General features: G+C 44.9%; 1 long non-coding RNA gene across 1 annotated transcript; it reads right to left on the reverse strand.

The window, feature by feature from the left end:
• Positions 1-10,502: 10,502 nt before the first annotated feature.
• LOC140912015 (uncharacterized) lies at positions 10,503-17,689 on the reverse strand. The gene is made up of 2 exons (XR_012159205.2): positions 17,515-17,689; positions 10,503-11,023 (listed from the first exon to the last, which is right to left on the reverse strand). It is a non-coding gene; the product is annotated as an uncharacterized LOC140912015 (long non-coding RNA).
• Positions 17,690-17,731: the final 42 nt, after the last annotated feature.

The following is a 17,731-nucleotide window of genomic DNA, read 5'->3' on the forward strand; positions in this document are numbered from 1 at the left end:
TGTTTCCTGTGGACTGTGCTATGTACATTACTGGCTGCTATGAAGGGCTGTAGAGTGACTTTAAAGCAGAATTGTTCACAATGCATTTGAAGGATGCTTGGTGGAGAAATCAGTGATTTTGAATGTTGTTTTTCTTTGCTTTGCTGCCAAAAGGCTGTAAATGGCATTTGTATATCTCTCTCTACTAACCTACTCTTTTTATCTTACAGGCAAGCTGGTAGCTAATAGAACTTGAACAGCTTTCTTGAAAGCAAATAGCCCTACTACAAATATTGCTTTATTTGATTTATAGAAAGCAATAATGCCTGGATGTGTACAAAGACCACTACATGCCAAGAAGGACCGAATAGCAGAAGCTATAATTTAGTGTATTAAAAAAAAAACACAGCATAATTTGTCAGCTGTGGTGCTGAGAAAGATCTACTGTACAAATATTGAAGTCTAATAACTAGTGAATGTGTCCCTGCTCAAAATACATGTAACCTTTAACAATGCAAAAACATGAGCCCCTAGACAGTAAATAATAAACCCACAGACAGAAACCTGAGAGCTTCGTCGTACCTTTTGTGACAGGTAGAAAAAACTTTCATAACATGGTCATTTTGATTTGCTGAAAATAACATGATGTCACAGTTCAGGGCAACTAAACCTGTATATCCCCTCATTGGGCCAGCAAGAGCACCCACCCTCAGGCTTCCAGCTCCCCAGCTATTGCCTCTCGTGGACAGCATCCCTTTCCCTTCTTCCAGCCTGCACAGTTCCTTGTCTTCACTACATATTTCCCAGCACAGACCGGTTGCCCTAGGACATCTGATTGCTTTCTCTGCAGAGATGGTTAACAGGTGTAAGTGCTACAGTTATACGGTACCACACAGCACTTTATTCTTAAGGTAAACAGTGTTACAGAGAAAACACATTAAAAACAATTAAAGGACCTATATGCATGCTAATCTTCTTAGCATATGCGCAATGTTCTTCAAGTTGCACATGACCAGGATTCATCACTGGATTTGGTCCACTGGTTGGATCATTCGCTTTCCCGGCCCGGGCTGGGTACTGACAGGGAGCATGACGTGAATACTGATCCATGCCCCCCAGCATGCTAATAAGTTTACCAGAATTAACCTGAATCCTAACATGGATTCTGGCAGGAGAAGTCCTTCAAATCCCTCCTCCCCCCCACCCCGCCCCTCACGAAAAGTGAGTCCTTTTGGTTATCAGTTTACAGCTGCAGCTTAGAACAAGCTCATTCATAACTCTTTATATATTTCAGGAGTCTTTGATCTGGAGTTTCCAGAAGCAGGTAATTAGTACATACCTGGTCTCTCTCTCTCTCTCCCCTCCCCACCCCTCCCCGGGGCATATCTTCAACAGGTTGCCTTCAAAGGGTAAAATTTGCATTCTCCTAACCCCAAGGTACTTTCTAGGAAATCCACTTTGCACACATTGTTCCAAAAAGATCTCTAAAGTTCCTAATACCTTCCAGGGATTGCATTAATCTTGTCTTCCTGCTAAAGAAATTTCATATAATCTCAGCATAGTACATAAACATTTGCATTGTTAATACAATGCCACTCCAAAGGTATTAATGCTAATTCAACAAGGTTTAATTTAATTCAGTAAACTTTACCTTAATCCCATAAGGTTTTTCAGGATATTCTCAGTCTGTCACACGTAAGCAAATGTAATTTTGGAAAAGGACTCTAGCACTCTAACTTGCAGCTGGTGATCTGGCAATACACTACCGAAAACCTGGTCTCAGAGTTAAGTGTGTGTTTTGCATCCCAAAAGAGAACACACACTACACCTTTGTGAGGCTAAACTAAGCAGCTGACTCAATCCTTCTCTGTCTCCAATTCAAAGTTACCCTCCAATTTCTCAAAATTCTGTACAGACTTTCTTTGCTTCATCTCTCTGACCTGCCAGCTCAGTAGCTCACCCTGTTTGAGCCTTTTCTTTATTTTCCTCCCTTGAACCCCTGAAGGGAGTTGCCCTTTAGTTATGCTTCTCACACTGTTTGTCATTTACTTCCTCCAAGCCACTATCACTTCCTCTTCAAAATTCTTTTCTTAAAACAAGGCTGTGTATTCCTGACCAACATGTAAGGGGAAGTGGCCTACTGTGTCTCACATAAGGAACATTTTCATGTTTTCTGACTTGGTAAATTAAAAAATTTCATCTGAATAATAATGGTCAGTGATAGCGATCTAAATGATCTATTCAGGTACTGCATTCAGCGTCATACAGTACATTGCAACACTCTATCCATGGTCGCCTTTTTTTCAGATAAATATTATGAGCTGAGTGGAACCTTGTTAAGAACATAAGAATGGTCATAGTGGGTCAGAACAATGGTCCACCTAGCCCAGCATCCTATCTGTGACAATGGCCAGTGCCAGATGCTTCACACGGAATGAACAGAACAGGGCAATTATTGAGTGATCCATCCTGTTGTCCACTCCCAGCATCTGGAAGTGAGATGCTTAGGGACACCCGGAGCATGGTTGTATTCCTAAATGTCTTGGGTATTAGCCATTGATGGACCTATAGAATTTATATAGGTTTAAATTACCTAATTCTTTTTTGAGCCCAGTTATACTTTTGGCCTTTACAATGTCCCCTGGCAATGAGTTCCATATGTTGACTGTGCGTTGTGTGACAAAGTACTTCCTTATGTTGGTTTTAAACCTGCTGAATTTCATCGGGTGACCCATTGTTCTCATGTTATGAGAAAGCATAAATAATACTTTCTTTTTCACTTTCTCCACACCATTCATGATTACATAGACCTCTATCAGATTCCCACTTAGTTTTCTCTTTTTCCAAGATGAAAACTAAGAGTCTTTTTAATCTCTCCTAATATGGAAGCTGTTCCATACCCCTAATCATGTTTGATGCCCTTCTCTATACCTTTTCCAATTCATATATATCTTTTTTGAGATGGGGCAACCAGAATGGCACACAGTATTCAAGGTGTGGGTGTACCAGGGGTTTATATAGTGGCATTATGATTTTTATTATTATTATCTATCCCCTTTCTAATGGTTCCTAACATTATTAGCTTTTTTGAGTGCTGCTGCATATTGAGCAGATGTTTTCAGAAAACTACCCACGATTCTAAATTAGCTGTTACCACTCTTTTTTGAGTGGTAACAGCTAATTTAGAATCCAATATTTTATATGTATAGTTGGCATTATTTTTTCCAATGTGCATTACTTTGCGCTTACCGATACTGCATTTCATTTGCCATTTTGTTGCCCAGTCACCCAGTTCTCAAGATTGCTTTGTAGCTCTTTGCAGTGAGCTTTGGACTTAACTATCCCGAGCAATTTTTTTTATCATCTGCAAATTTTGCCACCTTGCAGTTTACCCCTTTTTCCAAAACCTGTATGAATATGTTGAAGAGCACGGGTCCCAGTGCAGATCCTTGTGGGACCCCGGTCTTTACCACTTTCCATTGTGAAAACTGACCACTTATTCCTACCCTTTGTTTCCTATCTTTTAACCAGTTACTGATCCATGAGAGGACCTTCCCTCTTACCCCATGGCTGCTTAGTTTGCTTAAGAGCTTTTAGTCAGAGACCTTGTCAAAAGCTTTCTGAAAGTCTAAGTACACAGTATGCACTGGATCATCCTTGTCCACATGCTTGTTGACCCCCCTCAAAGAATTCTAATAAGCATGATTTCCCTTTACAAAAGCTGTGTTGACTCTTCTCCAACATATTGCGTTCATCTATGTATCTGATCATTTTGTTCTTTAGTATAGTTTCAACCAGTTTGCCTGCTACTGAAGTTTGGTTTACAGTCCTGTAATTGCCAGGATTGCCTCTGGAGTCTTTTTAAAAATAGGTGTTATATTAATGATCTGAAAAACAGGCTGATTTAAGCAATAGATTACATACCACAGTTAGTAGTTCTGCAGTTTCACATCTGAGTTCCTTCAGAACTCTTGGGTGAATACTATCTGGTCCTAGTGATTTATTAATGTTTAATTTATCAATTTGTTCCAAAATCTCCTTTATTGATATCTCAATCTGGAACAATTCCTCAAATTTGTCCCCTAAAAAGAATGACTCGTGTATGGGGATTTCCCCATATGCTCTGTAGTGATGACCAAAGCAAAAAAAATTAATTTAGCTTCTCTGAAACGGCCTTGTCTTTTTTTTTGGCCGGTGGCCTCACTGATGGTTTGGTAGGCTTCCTACTTCTGATGTACTTAACAATTTATTTTGTTAGTTTTTGTGTCTTTAGCTTGTTGCTCTTCAAATTCTTTCTTAGCTTGCCTTATTATGTTCTTACACTTGACTTGCCAGAGTTTATGCTCCTCTCTTTTCCTCACTTGGATTTGACTTCCAATTTGTAAAAGAGGCCTTTTTGCCTTTAACCACCTCTTTTACTTTGCTGTTTAGCCAAGGTGGCATTTTTTAGTCCTCTTACTATTGGGTGGGTAGGTGGATTTTTTTAAAATTTGGGGGGTACATTTAGTTTGAGCCTCTATTATGGTTTTTAAATAGTTTCCATGATGTTTGCAGGTATTTCACCTCTATGACTGCTCCTTTTAACTTCCATTTTACTAGCTTCTTCATTTTTGTGATGTTCCCTTTTTTTAAGTTAAATGCTACTGTGGTGGGTTTCTTTAGCATTTCCCCCTACAGGGATGTTAAATTTAATTACATTTATGGTTGTTCTTACCAAGCGGTTAAGTTATAGTCATGTTTTTGACCACATCCTGTGTTTCATTTAGGATTAAATCAAGAATTGCCTCTTCTCCTGTGGATTCCAGGACGTGCTGATCCAAGAAGCTGTCATTTAATGTATATAGAAATGTTATCTCTTCATCCCATCCTGAGATGACATGTCAATATGAGGATAGTTGAAATCCCCCATTATTATTGTGTTTCCTGTGTTTGTAGCCTCTCTAATCTCCCTGAGCATTTCACAATCACTGTCACCATCTTGGTCCAGTCATCGGTACTATGCTCCTACTGCTTTACTCTAATGGTTCAAGCATGGAATTTCTACCCATAAAGATTCTGTGGGACAGTTTGATTCATTTAAGATTTGTACTATGTTTGACTCTATGCTTTCTTTGATCCATAGGTCACTCCCCCGACCAGCACAACGTACTCTGTCATTTCTATATATTTTGTACCCTGGTACTACCACCTCCCATTGATTATACTCATTCCACCAAGTTTCCATGATGCCTATTACATCAACAGCCTCATTTTAATGGCACTCTGGTTCACCCATCTTAGTACTTAGACTTCTAGCATTTCTATATAAACACTTGTACATTTTGTCAATATTCAGTTGCTTGCTTCGATGTATTATATTTGGGGGGGGGGTCTCTTTTACGTTTGACTATTACTATGTTAACATCTCTTTCAAACTGAGGTGTGAACACACCCTTCATTTCAAATTGTTATAAGAGATGAGTAAGGTGCCACATCTAAAACAAGGCCTACTAGAATCTGCCTAGATATTAGCACTATTTTGGCAGAGGTTCCACTGGGTATTGTGACCACGGGGGAGTGTGAGCGAATACACAGAAACTGAGAACAGACAAGAACTGAGAGAGACAGAGGCAAACAGCAAGAAAGCCAAGCAAAGTCTGTCAGTACAGTGTGAGTTAGGAAAAAGCTAGTAAGAGAGCTTTTGGTTCTGTTGGCTAAAGAGGCTTTGGGCTATAAGCTAAGAAACTGCTACTTCTGCTGCTGAGTCCCCTTGTTTTCAGAGAAATAGAACATTGTATTCCTTGTGCATAAGATTGCATCCAGGGCTGGATTAACCTTTTGTGGGCCTGGTGTCAAACTTTGTAGGGAACTATGGTATAGTGATCAATACACATTCAGAGCCTGAACTATGTATTTCTGACTCTTCCACTGTATCCCAGTGTGAGAGCATGAACGTCCCCGTGCCTCAGTTAACCCCTGAGGCACATATACATAAAATATGTAATACCACCTCTGTCCCAATTAAGTAGTGTAGATTGAGGCTTAATTAACCTTGCCCTAAAGCTGCAACTATGCTGAAAGTTTTGAAAGGATAACTCTTTCCTTTCATTAATAAACAACACCTTTTCTAAAGAGATATTTAAAGGGACACCATTAACTTGTATTCTAGTCAACATTTTTTGATGTTAATCCTCTGTGGAGTACATTTTGTGACTATACAGGGGAAGCCATAAAAAGCAGCTTTATCCATGCACAATGTACTGTCAAATATACAGAGTAAACCAAACAATTGAAACAAATATTTTTCTCACTGCTAATTTTGTAAGCGCTGTAATCCTAAATGTTGCTTGTAATTATAGTAGTCGAAAACTTCATCCATTTTAAATTGATGTTCTTTTAATCTTCCTGCCTGCAACCTACACTCTTTCATGCAACTTTGGAGTCTGCCACTGACATCAATAGCAGTATGAGAGAGCCTTTAAAAAAGGAACTAATTATCTTAACTGGGGGGGGGAGGGGAATTCACAAGATGTTGATTTTCATCTAAAGATACAAGATTCATGAATACATTTCCGGAGCTGCCTCTTCTTGTTTTTCAGAGGGAGGTTCCCTCATTTTGATACATTTAATGGATTTTTTTAAAAAAAAAACCAAAACTGTAAAATGGTTTCATTTTGTTATAAAAATTGAGCTATAATCAGATTGCCTAGTCAGCACAAATCTATTTCTAAGTGCAATTCATCACACTTCCTGCAGCCTAATGGAGCTCTCGTTAACGTTAAATGTAATTGGTACTAATCCACCTAAGTTGAGGGAAATCACATGATATACTGTACAAATGATTAACCCATTTTACAGTTTCCCCTTCTTGAATGACACATTTTCCTTGGGTATTTCAGTGAGACATTTAATATCTAATTAACTTTAATTCTCTCTTTTTCCAACTTGAGACTTTGCCCCTGTATTTCATCTGATGAAAATGATTCTTGGCATAACTGTGATGGGCACTACAGAAATAGTTAAAACTAACTGTTATCAAGGCAGGCATGTTCAAAATGTACTTAATATCCATCTTGCATAGACTTCTTCTGTGAATAAGTAATATTTAGAGAGACCCTTTAAGCCTTCAGGATTTCAAATGTACACACATTTATTATGCCAGAGCCAAAGCTCTGGTACAGTTAAGGTTATGTATAACTATATACACACAAATCTGGGGGCCACTTAGAAAATTCAAGGCTATTACTATGCCACACATCAGGCAAACCAGAATTTCATGGTGATGGCCAGGGTAGAACTCAGACCCGCCCTGCTCCAAAACATAAGACTTTAACAATTGAGTTACAGAAGAAACTCATTTATCTGACAGCAATATAGGGCCTATGACACACAGTCGAATGGCTATCAGTCTCTCAGGAAAAGTGCTGCTACATACACACTCTAGCTGCCCAAAGCACCACTGGAGTGAAGCCGCCAGGGCAGAAGGCCACCCCCAGTACAACAGGGGAGAGGGCAATTTTGACCACAGACACAGGAACCACCCCCACCTCTTACAAGATACACCACAGGGACTTTTCATGTCTGTGCATGGCCAATATCATAGGCACTCTCCTGAAACACCTGGCTCAGACTTGAAGGAGGTTATAACTCAGCTGGTCAGTCTGAAAAGGGGCTAGGAGGGACCTCACCTTCCCTTCCCAGGAGGGGCATATCTGAATCCCCACAGAGGGATCCTCCCCTCCCCTTCAAAGCCAGAGCTAACATATGCTACCCAGGCAGTGGCCAGGGGCTGTCCACCGACTACCAGAGAGCTGCCGTTTACCCCTCAGCCATAACCATGTTGCCTTGTTGGATTTCGCCTGTCATGTGATCCACTGCCTCATCAGCTGAGGGGGCAGTGAGCAGGCGTCTGCCTGCTCCCAGGCTGCAGAGGGGCCAGGCTCGTGTGGATGGGGTGCCCCCTGGCTGCTCGCAGGGCTATATGTGGAGAGTCCAGTCGTGCCTGCTGCAGGGATTCCTCCCTCGCACCCACAGTCCCAGTGGGCAGGGGTTGGGGGCCGGGGGTGGAGAGGAGCCCTCAGTCAGCTGATCAGGGGGCTGGGGGTGGAGAGACACCAGTGAGCAGGCGGGGCCTCAGGGTGGAGTGCAGGTACTTTAGTAGTTGTCTTATCCTCATTTCCACATCGGGCAAGGGGGGAAATGTATTTGTGGGAACAGTCAGCCAGTCAGGAAATAGGATTTCAGCTATTTCTACACGACAAAGATAAGTTGATTTCAGTTAAATAGATGATCATTCACCGCTGTAATTAAACCTCTTTTGCATGTCCACACGACGGTCCTTGTGACGGCAGAATGCATACATCACAGGTGGGCAAACTTTTTGGCCTGAGGGCCACATTGGGGTTGCAAAACTGTATGGAGGGCCGGGTAGGGAAGGCTGTACCTCCCCAAAAAGTCTGGCCCCATCCCCTATCCGACCCCTCCCACTTCCCACCCCCTGACTGCCTCCCTCAGAAGTTCCGACACATCCAACCCCCCTGCTCCTTGTCCCCTGACCACCCCCTCCCAGGACCCCCCATCCCTTCGGACACCCCCCCCGCTCCCTGTCCCTGACTGCCTCGCCCCCTATCCACACCCCCGCCCCCTGCCAGGCCCCTGGGACTCTCATGCCTTTCCAACCCTTCCATTCCCCATCCCTTGACCACCACCCCAGAACCTCTGCCCCATCCAACCACCCCCTGACAGGCCCCCCGGGACTCCAACACCTATCCAACCACCCCTGTCCCCTGACTGCCCCCCGGGACCTGACAGCCCTGGCCCCTGGCCCCCTTACCAAGCTGCTCTGAGCAGCATGTCTGGCAGCCATGCCGCCCGGCCAGAGCCAGACATGCTGCTGCGCTGCCCTGAAGGAGTTTGCAGCCCCACTGCCCAAAGTGCTGCCCACGCGGTGGCATGGCTGTGGGGAATGGAGGACAGCAGGAGAGGGGCTGGGGGGCTAGGCTCCCTGGCGGGGAGTTCAAAGGCCAGGCAGGATGGTCCTGCGGGCCAGATGTGGCCCACAGGCCGTAGTTTGCCCACCTCTGGCGTACACAGTGGGTGCTATTGCATCGACAGAGAAAGCAGTGCACTGTGGGTAGCTCTTCCTCTGTGCAACTCACCACCATCTGTCACTGGGTGCTCTGGGAAGGGATTGTAGTGCTTCATGGGGGCGGGCTCACCATCCCATGATGCAGTTTCCTCTGTCCCATCATTCCGACTACATTTTCAACAGTCCCTGTAACCTGTGCACTTGCCATCTCAGTCAGAAAGCATGGATCCTGAACTGCTCTCCAATCTTCTGATGAGCGTTATGAACACAGAGTGGCTGATCTTGCAGTATTTCATGAGCGGTGAATCTGATAATGACACCATGGTGTCTGCCCTGCTGTGTGCCATGGAAAGAAACAATTCAGGATTGCTATTGGCATTCATGGAGCAGCTGCACACGGTGGACCATTGGTATGGAGATTGGGAAACTAGCAGTAACAGGATCACATCATGATGCAGGTTTGGGATGACGAGAAGTGGCTGTAGAACTTTCAGATGCACAAATCCACCTCTGGGAACTGTGTGCAGAGATTGCCACTGCCCTCCAGCACAAGGACACTGAAATAAAAGCTGCCCTCATGGTGGAGAAGGGAGTGGTGATTGCTTTGTGAAAGCTGGCAACTCCAGACGGCTACCGATCAGTCAAGAATCAGTTTGGAGTTGGGAAGTCTACTGTGTCAGCTGCAGTGATGCAAGTGTGCAGAGCCATTAACCTCCTGCTGCAAAGGACTGTGACTCTGGGCAATGTGCAGGAAATAGCGGATGAATTTGTGGCAATGGGATTCCCTAACTGCAGCTGGATGATTGACGGCATGCATATCCCCCCATTTTGGCCCCAGACCACCTTGCAATTGAGTACATGAACAGAAAGGACTTCTTTTCTATGCCAATTGTGATCCTGGGAGACCCAGCCTACCCCTTGCTCCCATTGCTCATGAAGCCTCACACCAGAAACCTTAACTGCAGCAAGGAGCGCTTCAACAACAGGTTCAGCAGGTGCAGAATGACTGTTGAATGTGCCTTTGGCAGATTAAAGGGTTGCTGGTGCTGCCTTTTTGCCACGTTAGACCTCAATGAGGAAAATATTCCCATGGTCATAGCAGCCTTCTGTGCTCTGCATAACATTTGTGAAACTAAGGGAGAGACGTTTCTGCAAGGGTGGAGCATTACAGTGGATCCGCTGGCAGCTGCTTTTGAGCAGCCAGATAGCAGGGCTGTTAGGGAGCTTCAACAGGGAGCTATTCATATCAGGGAGGTTTTGAAGGAACATTTTGACAAAGAGCCCCACTAATATGCCTTTCTGTAATACACTGAGCAGGCACTTCTGTCTTGCATTGTAGCATGACCCCTGTAATGATTGCTGTGTTTGTGTTAATTGTACTCTGCAAATGTACAGATTGCCACTGTGTATGAATTTCAGCAGCAACCATTGTATGTAGGAGACAAATAAAAATTCATTTTCTTTCTAAACATACATTTTTACGTATACAGCTATACAAACATTTCTATTTCCTACCAGGGACATGACAATGAAGAGCACTCTTTGAAATGAGGTCTTCCAACAGGATGTATGTTCAGGTGTCATCGTGAAACATGTCCCTAGGGTTGGAGTGCATGGGGTAATGTGACAGCCTGGGAACACATGAGGAATGTGTGTGGGGAGGGCATGGAAGGCAGTTCTGTATGGGCTGCAGGGGAGGCGAACATGGATCTGCAGCACAATCAGGGACCTCAGTATGTCTGTTTGGTCCTCAAGCAGCTGTATCTTCCGCTCCTGCCTGTTTCTTCTCCTGGCTATCCATTCTCAGTTTTTCATTGACAGCCTCTCTCCATGCTCTCTGCTCGCTATCAGCAGCATCAGATGATTGCAGCACCTCCCTGAACATGTCTTCCTTACTCCTCCTGGTTCATCTCCTTGTCAGACAGAGCTGTTCAGCCAGTGTGCAGGATGAGACCCTTAAGGGCAAATCTACAGAAGCTAAAGAAAGAGAAACTATTGTGACTGCACTCATAGCTTTGATTCATACAAGTTACACACACCACTTTCTCACTTTCTCTTGGCAGGCACACAGCTCAGCGAGAGTCCTAACCATTGTGAGTTTGGCCCAGGGGGAAGGGGCAAGATGGGACAAAAGGTTGAGGCTGTTCAGAGGGGGATCACTACAAATGCCTAGGGACCTGTGACGGAGCATGCATGCCCTGCACTGGGACTGCGGGGGTTAACCCCTCACTGTGGGATGAGGAAGGAACGGTCCTACTGGGTATGCTCAAAGTGCAACACCAGTATAAGAGGGAGCACCCGGCTCAGTCTGGGTGGACTGCTGTAGGGGAAGAAGGTGTGCTGCTGGCCCCTGCTGAAGGGCTGCAGGCACTCCATGACGCGGAGGCCAGCCAGCTGACAGCAACCCTAAACCCCTAGGTGCTGGATGCAACTGAGGGAGAAGGAACCAAGGGAACTAGGAAGCCACGAGATGCAGAGAAGCGGGAAGGAAGTAACCCAGGGAGACTTTACGGGGAGTTGGTTGGACAGCCAGAGGCTAGCGTTGCGTGTTTCGGCCAGATCCCTGCCAAGCTGGTGGCAGGCAACCCACCACCAACAGAGCCCTGGCTTTGGACCTGGTGGAGAAGGAGGGCCCGTGTCCCCCTATCCTGGCCCCCGCCTCCCGTGAGGTGGCAGCCCCTTCTGACAGTGACTGACTCCGGCCGATAGGCCGCACAGCCCCGAGCCTGGGGGAAGCCATGGACTCCAGCCGCTAGGCCACACAGCCCCAAGCCTGGGGGTGCGTAGGCGTGACTGTGGGCCTGACCTGCAACAGGACCCTATTCTGAATACTGGCCCCATTTTCAACAGGCAGGGATGAGAAAAGCTGATATCTCACTCTTGAGGATAACCTGCATGCATGTGGCTGCAGACTGTGTGCTGCTAACCTGTGTGCTGCTTTGGTGCCTGCAGAAGTAACTGCCAATTGGTGGGGCAAAGTTTGCTACGACAGGGAAAGAAACAAGGCAGCCCTCCCAACGAACCTTCAGCAGAGGATTGTGAAGTATTTCCAGGACTGTTTCCTAGAGATCTCTATGGATGATTCCCAAGACATCCCTGTATGCATCAACAAACTTTTCCACAGGGCCCCCTCTGCCTAGCTGCACAGGGGAATGAGAAGTAGATGCAAACAGTGCTACTGTTGGTTATTTCTATCCCTCTTCTACCCTGAGGGAGAAAAAAGACCTCTATCTCATGTCTCCCTGCAGTATCAAAGCACAATGAGTAGTTACAGGAGCTCCCCTTTCCTGCATCAGGAGCACAAGAGTTGGACTGCTGGGACTGGCTAGACCCCTCCAGAGTTGAAAAGAGGTCCTGGCTTGCCATGCCAATGGATGACCCTGTTGCTTGTCCTCCATCCTCCTCCAGCGCCTCTTCCTCATCCACCACTTCGTCCTTGAGGTTCACTCCACTGGATGCTACCTCCTTCCCCCCAAAAGTATCTATGGTGCTCTTGGCAGTGGAGGTGTGCTTGCCACCAAGGGTGGTGTGCAGCTGCTTGTAGAAGTGGCATGAAAGGCATGATAGGTAAGAAAGTTCCACAGACCCAGCAGATCCAACAACTCCGGTGTACTCCAGGCAGGAACATGTTTGCTGTGGGGGAGCTGGCATTGTCAACTGGATATAGGATGTGAGCTCTGGAGGCTCAGCAAACAGAAAGAGGAATTCCAAAAATTCCTGGGGCTTTAAAGGGGGAGGGGCACATGCATGTGTACCTAGCTGTAGGTCAGCAAAGTTTAAATTGGTGACCAGAGTGGTCATGATGGACATTGTGGGACACCTCCTGGAGGCCACTTAGGGTGACATAAGCAACGCAGTGTCTACACGGACACTGTGTCACTCTAACTTTGTCACAAAAAGCTCTATGACTCTTATCCAGGTAGTTTTATTACAATGGCGTAGCAGAAGAGTTAAATCAGTGGGATGAGCATTGCAGTGTGTACACCTCCACTGTTTTGTTGATGAGAGCTGACTTTTGTCAACAAAACTGTGTACTGTAGACATGGCCTTAGCTAGTATCAGTTTGCTAGCACCGAAAACAACTGTAAAAGGCTTACAGCTTATAAACCAATGGGCTCTAAATAATCATTGTTGTGGAAGTCTAACAGCCATTCAGTTAGGCAATAATTGAGAACTGATTCAATATAAGGAGATTAATTGGAAACAGAGGAATATATGAGAAATTATTCTTTCTTTTACAAGAAATTCTGCAGAATTAAAATCAAAAGCAGCTACTCATACAGTAATGGATGAAATTCAGAAACCTGAATCACTCATGAACCTCTCATTAACAATTCATCACAATATTGTGAACAGAATATGCCAGTGGAGTGTCTGGACACTGGACTTATCCCACATCTTTGCCTAACTTTCCCTATTACTCTTCTCTTTTTTTCTGTTTTGCTTGGTGCCCTCTCTAAACTCTGTAAAAAGACTCCATATATCTTGGAAGATGTATGAAAAACAAGCTGAGGCTACAAACTATTTTGATAACACATTCAACACAGACACTATGATATGTCAGCTTCTCTTCTATGGATTGTTTTCCCTGATCAAGTTGCCACAAACACTATTTTTAATCTTTATTTTGTCACTTCTTCAAGTAGATGAATAACAGATTTCCTCCCAATGAAGGGAGGAAAAACCCTTTTGAAGCCTAAACAGTACAGTAAGAAAACCTGTTTCACAAAATTGCAGTCAGCCTTCACAAAGGAAGTGACAGATTTGGATTCTTTATTCCTTTACAGCTTCAAATGGTAAAGCCCTCATTAAGAGTAACATTTCCATGGTTGTATATTCCTCTCCTTAACTCAGATCTTAAGTATGCTTCCTAAATCTGGTAATCTTGGAGTCTTGACTTTGTCCTCCCACATCTCCTTGTTTACTCCTATGTCCCCTTTGCTTATTAACACTTGTAAAATATTGAGTGACTACTACATCTGTTTATCAGTGCAGCCTGCTCCAACCCTGTCCTCCCAACATACACCGGTCCTCCTGTGTGCTCCTGGAAGATTAGGGAAGGAGCAGTCTTTGTGATCCTGTACAAATCTGTTTTACATCTAGCAGATACAGTAAATACCAGTGTGAAGTCTCTGGGTTTTGGTTAATACACTAATGGTACGTCTACACTAGCAATTGTAAATATGTCCATATGTGAACTTGTGCCATTATCCATATGTAAACCCCTGAAGCATGTCTCAAGGTGAGTAAAGGGCAAGTCCTGTACCAGTCAGTTTGCAGTTTAGATGGTGGGTAAGAGGCAGGTCTCAAGTATTAATAGTCCTCCACCCCCATAACCACAATTTACTGAATCCTTTTCTCTTTGACCCTTACCCAATCTATAAAGATCTCTGTCCCCTTGTTTTCACCAGTGGAAGCATGCTGCATTGTCCACATCTATACAGATCAATACAGGTGACAATGGTCACAGCTCTGACAGCAGCCACTTGGCAACTATCAATGTCTGAGAGGAATACTCTATCCTCCTTGATTTTTTGGCCAGAGCAGTAGAAACGTTCACCCATACTGGGACATTTCATAGAGGCTGCAGGAGGCAGGTGTTCTGGCCCAGGACCTGGAACAGATTAAGCACTTGAAGAAGGCCATTCAAGATGTTACCTCTGTTAACACATGTGTAGTTATAGAACAAGAAGGGGCGGAGGATTAGTGGGTTACATATTGTTATAATAAGCTATAAATTCAGTGTCTTTATTAAGACCACGATTTTTAGTGTCTAGCAGTTATAAATTTAAGCTCCCAGGCTTGTCTTTTGAAAATGTTATGCAGGTTTCCTGTGAGGATGAGGACTGATAAGTCAGATATAGAGTGATTTCTCTGTGAAAAGTGCTCATCCCCCGGGCGATAGGGTGTTTTTGTCTTTTATCATTTCCTGCATGAATTCATTTGAGAGTGTAGCAATTGTCAGATTTCACCCACATAGTTATTATTGGGGCATGTACTGCAGTGGATATTACACCACATGTTGTGACAGATATGTGTATGACCCATGGATCTTCAAAGGTGTCTTGTAGGGGTGGTTATCATTGTAGCAATGGAGATATGTCTGCAGATTTTGCATCTGTTGTTCTAGGAGGGTCTGGTGCTGCTTTGAATTGGTGTCTCCTGATCTGTGGGGAGCTTGTTCCTGATGATGAGCTTGGAGAGGTTGAGGGTTGTTTGAGGCCAGAAGAAGGGGTTTAGGAAAAATTTATTTCAGGATGGGGTCCCCCTGGAATATGGGTTGTAGTTGTTTGATGATACCCAATGTGGGTTCCAGTGTGCTGTGGTGATGACAACTAGAGGTGTGCAGTCAGAGGGGGTTTTATTTCTGTATTGAAGCAGATTCTCTTCAGGTATTTGGATGTTCCATTTCATGGTGCAATCTTCTTCTCTGGTGGCATGTCCTTGTTTGGTGAAGGTGGTTTCAACTGTGTTAAGGTACATATCGCAGACTATTTCCTTGGAGCATATTCTGAGGCATCTTGTGGCATGTTTGATGTGGTAACTGGATCTACAAAAGTAGAGGTGATGGTCTGTGGGTTTCTTGTACGTAGTTGTTTATAGGATTCCATTGTTGAAGTTAATCATGGTGTTCAGGAAGTTGATATTAGTGTGAGAGTTCCAGAGAGAGTTTAATGGACAGGTGGTGGCTGTTGAAGTTGTGGTGAAAATCTGAGGGACTTTAAATCATCTGTCCAGGCGATGAAAATATCAATCAATATATCTCAGGTATATCATTGGTTTTGTGGTGCATTTGTCCAGAAATTGTTCTTTGAGGTGGCCCATGAAGAGGCTGGCATATTGGGGAGCCATCCTAGTATCCCTGGCTGTTCCCATGAGTTGGACAAAGTGTGTGTTATTGAATATAAAATTGCTATGAGGATGAAATGGATGAGTTTGGTGATGTGGTTAGGGTCAATATCTGAGGGTTGTCCATTGCCCTGTAAATATTTGAGGCAGACAGCTATGCCATCATCATGAACGATGTTCGTGTACAGGGAAGTGACATCCACGGTGGCAGGGATGGTGTTTTGAGGGAGGTTGTTAATATTGTGAAGTTCATTGGGTCCTGGAGGAAACTGGCCCTTTGTGCGGTGAGTGGTTTGAGGATGGTTTCTATGAGTCCCGATATTCCTTCACTAAGAGTGCCATGGGCAGACAAGATGGGTATGCCTGGGCTCTTTTGTTTATCTTGGGAAGCATGTAGAAGGTCTCTGTGGTGGTTTTGTGGATGAATGAGTTTATAGAGTTTCTCTTGGAGTTCTTTGGGGAAGGATTTGATAACATCCTTAAATTCCTGGGTAAATTGTAGTGTGGGGTCTTGAGTTCTTTATAGACTCAGAGTTGTCAGTTGGCCTTAATGTACTCATCATGGTTGAGACTATGGTGGAGCCCCCTTTGTCTGCTGGTTTGACACTATATGGTGATTTCAGGAACTGTATAGCTGTCCTCTTTGCAGTGGAAAGAGAAATCATGGTGGATGTGATGTTTGTTAAGGATTTCACTATCAATTCTTTTTCAGAAGCAATCAATGTAATGATCAAGAGTGTGGTTTCATTCACTCTGTGGTGTCAGATGATTCTTTTTTCTTGTGATTGTTGGCAGGGACATAGTAACTGTGAGTGGTATCATCATTGCTGTTAAAGAGAATTATTTCACAATGACGATACCACTCACATGGAAGCTAGACAATAAAAATCATGGTCTTAATAAAGACATGGGATTTATGGCTTATTGCAAGTATCTCTAACCCACTTTCTTGTCCTATACTATGTGGGGGACAGAAGGGGAGGAAAAAGATGTGCAAGGACTGCATGGTGCAAGGACTGCATGGTGCAAACGCAGTCCAGTGGACACTGCTATTTAAAAGATTTCAATCTCATACATATGAGCACCTGAAGTGGGATCCATTTGGACAAAAGCTGTACAGTTTGGGTGGGATTGTTTGTTCTATTGACCTAGAAATTTGTGGCTGAGTCCGGCAAGTGATATCACATAGAAATGGCGTACGTTTTCATTGCAATCCACTTTTTAGTTTCAGTACTTTATGGAGAAAGGCGCGCTTACAGCTTTGGCTGAGAGGGTAGCAGGAGATGCAGCATTCTGTCCCCAGGGTAAGAGGGCCCTGTATGTGCAGTGCTTGCACAAACGGCAGCAGAGTTTCTATTGCGGGTTTGCCCTGATCAGTACAAACAGCCACCAAGTTCCCCTGGACCCTAATAGTCCCACCCTTCCCTTCCCCACAGGACTCCCGTCCCGCACTCCTCCAGCCCCCATTCCCAACCATGGTTGCCAATTCTGAGGTACAAAAAGGCCGGACCTCCGCCTTTTGAAGTCCAGAAAGCTGGTCCTCCACCCCCGACCCCATCCGCTACCCCTGGGGTAGCGCCTCCCCACCGCGCCGCCGGGAGCGGGTTACCAAGCCCTACGTCGTCCTGCTCCGGGCACTGGCCTGGCCAAGCAGGATACCGTGCCTGGCGGCTCCACCGCATTCCCGCTGGCGGGGACCCCCACAGGCAGGACCTGGGCGGCGGTGACTGAGCCACGCCCCACCCGCTGCTCCGAAGCCGCCTCGTCCCCCTGCCGCTCCCAGTTACCCCAGAGCTCCCCTGCCACTAAGGGGGGGGGGAGCGAGCGGGGCCTCCC

Source organism: Lepidochelys kempii, chromosome 5, assembly GCF_965140285.1.
Source record: "Lepidochelys kempii isolate rLepKem1 chromosome 5, rLepKem1.hap1, whole genome shotgun sequence".
Lineage (NCBI taxonomy): Eukaryota > Metazoa > Chordata > Testudines > Cheloniidae > Lepidochelys > Lepidochelys kempii.